This window comes from Arachis hypogaea, chromosome 12, assembly GCF_003086295.3.
Source record: "Arachis hypogaea cultivar Tifrunner chromosome 12, arahy.Tifrunner.gnm2.J5K5, whole genome shotgun sequence".
NCBI classification, from domain to species: Eukaryota; Viridiplantae; Streptophyta; class Magnoliopsida; order Fabales; family Fabaceae; genus Arachis; species Arachis hypogaea.
In genome coordinates, this window is record NC_092047.1 from 108,674,345 (window position 1) to 108,679,449 (window position 5,105).

A 5,105-nucleotide genomic window follows, 5' to 3' on the forward strand; every position below is an offset into this window, starting at 1 on the left:
GCCTCTTGAATTCAATTAGTTTTTAGAAACATTCCTTGTATAATAATTATTTTATTTTGTGTAAGGTTTCATATGATATATAGACATCAAATAATGTGAAATATAAAATATTGATCGCAAAAGAAGAGAAATGTGGGATATATTAAATTATTATTTTGGTTTCAAAAGATTTAACTTTTGATAAAATGGTTCTTGAAAAAAATATTATCATTATAAGAAAAACGCTGAGAACTGTCGGAATTATTATTGGATTAAGCGGTAACGATTAGCGTCGAATTTAGCGAAAGATTTGATGAAAAATTCTTCATGTCAAATAATTACCGACGAATAATGGTTTCTGACGGTAAAATTGCCGGTAACTTTTGGCGGAAAACCACGACAAATGGGTGCCAACTGTAGCGTTGGATTTACTGTCGGAAGAATCCAACGGTAGACACGTTTAATGAAAACACTGCGTTTTGGTGATTCGAACCGCGTTACCGTCGGAAATATCCTCCAGTAAATCTAACGGATATCGTGCCCTAAATTGGAACCGCGAACCCTTTCCCCTTCATTTCGAATTCGTTTTCTCTCTCTCACCTTCCTCTCTCTCTACCCTTTCACCTCTCAATCTCTCGCTAGCTACTGCCGCCGTTGTAAAGGCCGCTGCCGCCGCTCCAATTGCCTTTGTCGCCGCTGTTGTGCTGCCCTCTTCTTTTCTTTTTCACTCTTCTTCCCACCCTCTTCACCAAATCCCAGAACCCCTGGGCCACCACCACCTACCCTTCTACCACCGCCGCGACACCCTCGCCGCAGCCAGCTTCTTCATCATCTCCTCCCTCTAATTCCCTCCCTTCTTTCTCCATTTCCTCTGCGGCTGAACCAAATCAGGGCACCCCCCTGTTTGAGCTACTCTAGCCCCTTGTTTCCCATCCTTTTTGGCAAGTCATTGCCGCTGGTGCCACCTACTTCAGTGGTTGGCCTCCATTGCTGGTCCAACCCATCCTTCCTTCTCTTCTATCCTAGTGTAGTTCTTCGCTTACAGGTTTTTTCCCCTTTTTCTTTTAATTTCTGTTAAGTTAGATTAGTTTTGTTTAGTTAGTTTGATTTTGTTAATTAGCTTAGTTAGATTAATTGTTGTTAGTTGATTATAGGTTGTTAGGTTAGGATAATTTGTTTTGGATTATTAGGTTCTTATTGTTGCTGTTAAAAGTATTTAGATTGACTTGATGTATGATGATGGATTAATTGCTGCTAATTTGATGTGAATTGCTGCTGATGTTCATGTTGTTAATTGTTTGATTGTGTGACGATTTACTGTGTTACTGTTGTTTGCTGAATTTGTTTAACTAAAAATTGCAATTTGTTGCCTTGCTCATGTTGAATTTCTAAGAAATGTTGTTGGTTTTGTGTACAGTTGATGCCGAATTTTATGAAACTAACTTTTGTGCATCTTGGCATTTGACATTTGATGCTGTTGTGCATGCAACTCTCTTGTCGGCTTTTGATTTACTAATTATTTCTGTTTTTACTGGTAATGCCATGCTAAATTTATGTAAACTTTGAGCATAGATACATGCACACCACTTGTTATGAAAGTGCCTATAAAAGTTTTAATTTAGATTTTGGCCAAATATTTCACAAATCAATGCTTGTTTTCACATTCTTATCATTCTTATGCATTGATACCTGAGTTTGCTTTTTGTATTTGCGCATATATACAATGGTCCCATGCATGCTTGTTATATGGTGGTGTACTTGCATAAATGTCTTCGTGACGCGCTAATAACATAACAAGTATTTAAGCACACTTGACATAAAAATTTATGACTTGGTTTGAAAAATTAGAATGCTATGAGAAGTTGTTAGAATGCTTTGAAAGTTAGAATGTTTTGATTGTCTCTATACTATGACTCAAGCTTTATTAACATAATTACTGTTTTAAGTGTATTAGAATGCTTTCAGAATTGGTGAATTTAAAATTATGTTTTCAAAATTATTATAATTAATTATTTTCAAAATTATATGTATATATTCAGTTTGGTTCTTATGAAAGGAAATATGCCCTTTTACAATTAGTGTTTGTTATGTAATTTTTCTTTTTTTTTATTTACTAAACTAAACCACTTTTTGAATTATTTATTATTTATTGAGTTTCTTCTTATGTTATTATTTGTTGGTGTTTGTTCTGTTATTAATATGTTGTTAATATATTCGCTGTACAGACACGACGACAGACAGTAGAGTTAGGTCGAGTGGGACGCGTGGTCGTGGTAGAGGGCGGGCTTCCACCGAATTCCCCAGGGCTCCCAGTAATCACCCTCTACCCCAGCTACCCCGTCGACCCCTGTGAAGTCACAGGCAGGTCCATCGGACCAGCAATTTGTCATGGTCCCAAACCTAAATTGGGTACCTCCTTTTGCTACCCCCTACAGGTGCAACAATGACGTCGATAGAGCCTGCAGTGGGTGATACCTTCAATGCCCCTGAGTAGGATATCCCTCCACCACCGCCCATCATTTGGCTAAGAATTTGGCCCGATGATATGCAGTAGTGAGTTCAATTTTTTAATATTAAGTTTGTTTATCTTTAGTTTGTTTATGTTAAGTTTGTTTATCTTATGTGATTGTTAATGTGGGATTATTCTCTGACAGGTTTGCACCGAAACCCAATGTTTGCACACAAGAGATATTCGAGGTCATTAAGTCCATGTACGACCATCCATGGTCGACCTACACGTAGATCCCGGCTGAGACCAGGGAGCGTTGGTTTTAAAAGTGGGCGGTAAGAACCAAATTTGGTTAGAATTGATTTACTATATTTGAACTATATTTTATTCCAACTAACTAATGTTGGTGCATCACGTTATGCAGTTGAAATTCATATGGGATGCAGAACATAACCTCATGATCCGAAAGATCTACAACCACCGGGCAGCCAAATGTTTTTAGCAGATGATGAGCGATATTCGTCAGGGTAAAAACCACCTGATGAAGTGGATCCTTCCAAACATCAAGCGTGACCTGGAGGCTCACTTTAGAGATAACGAAGCCTTCAAGCGTTGACATCTAACGAACATCGCCAACAGGACTTCGCCTAGGTCGTCGAGGTATACAGGTGGGTTGACAACCTTCATGAAGAAAATGACGAGACTGGTAAGAATTTTGGCATCGTTTGATGTTATAATAGTTACCTGAATTAGTTAGTAGTATAAACCCCGAGTAATTAGTAAATAAATAACCAATAAATTAATTATTATTTAAAAAAATTAGAAAATTAAATTTTATAGTAATTAAAATATGAATTTTAACACTAATTTTAAAAAATTTGGCCCAAGATTGAGCCGAACGGACCAAACCAGTTAAACTAGACCCAAACCGGGACCAAGGCCCAACCCATTTCAACTCCTTTATTAAGTTTCATTTCTTCTTCCCATTTCCCATACGTGAAACATGCAGGAAAGAAACGAAACCCTCCTCTAAAAATTCAATTCCACGTAACATTTAATTCGGAGCTCCGATTGACGAGCCGTCAGCGACCACGTGTTCGTCTCATAAGAAACTCACATATCAATTTGGTAATAATCTAGCAATTTCTTACTCAGCCACTCTTTCCTAATTTCAAAATTTAAGGTTTTGAGTTTGATAGATTATGTGATTTTGATGTTCTAGACTTGAGTTAGCTTGAGGAAACTATTAAATGATGATTATAGTGATATTGTGTGAATAAGATTGAGTTCTTGTTGATTTGGAGTTCAATTGGGCGGTTTGGAATAAAATCCGGGTGATTAGGCGTTCCAAGCTTAGAGAGGAATCGGCCAAGGTATGGTTTTGGTTTCTCGTAGTTAATATTTAATGTCACATGAAAACTTAGGCTAGAAGACCTTAAGATAGGAATGAATTAAATGAATTTTTGATGAACGTAATGGGAGGTGTGATAATCATAATTGTTGAATGAATTGAATGATGATGAGGATGAATTCGATATGGAAATTGTTTTGTGGGGATCATGGTTATTTACCGCCCACCAGATTTGATAAGAAATTATTTTGTGGGGATTGTAGTTATTTACCACCCACGTGTATGCTGTTTTCCAATTGAAAATGTCTGTGGGGATAGAGGTGGTTTACCACCCACAGATGGTGGGGATCGAGATGGTTTACCGTTCACCAGGTAAGGATCGTGGTACTATACCGCTCACCAGTTTTCAAGAGGACGATGTCCGGGTTAGCTACCGGTCATGTCGGATTGGCTATATAACCAACAGATGAGACTCATCAGCCATAGGACAGACATACATCATATGCATATGTGTTTTTTGTTTGATTGTGTATTAATTGGGCTTGCTTATGTGATTATTATGCTTACCTTCTATATTTGCTACCTGTTGTATATGTATCCTACTTGTGTTTGCTTTGTCTAGATTGCTTGTCTGTGCATCGAAGTTTTGAAGGAATGGAGGAAACAAAAAGTGAAGGATTGGATCACAATTAGATTGGAGGAGATAGATAGTGAATTGTAAGGTTAGATTTTAATGAGACGGAAAGTGAACCATAGAATTAGAGTTATATTGAGACTTGGATACCTTATAGAGTTTTACCAAATTTATGGTTTAGTTTATTCCTTTAAGTTTATATCTGAGTGTTGGAGTTCTAGGATTGTCTCTAGCTTTTTCGATACCTTTTATATTAACTATGTGGGTACCTTTACCATGCTGAGAACCTCTGGTTCTCATTCCATACATATTGTTGCTTTTCAGATGCAGGTCAAGAGGTATCTCACTGAGCATTCTGGAGACTTTGTGGAAGCGAAGAACTCTGAGGACTTAGGGTTGTATTTTATTTATGTGTTTATATATGTATATAGATTCTCCATCTTGTATTTTATGCTTGTCCCTCTTAGAGGTTGACTTGAAGAAACAGGATGTCATTTTTTCGAGTCTGGGATATTTTGGGTTTTATATATATATATACTCTGGTCGACCTTTGCTTCGCAGGTCGAGTCTAGAGCTTGATTATATTTACCGGTTGGAATCCTATATGTGTGTGTGTGTGTGTGTGTGTGTGTGTGTGTGTCTTTTGGTCAACAATAAGCTTCCGTCTTATTGTTGACCATGAGCGTTGTACC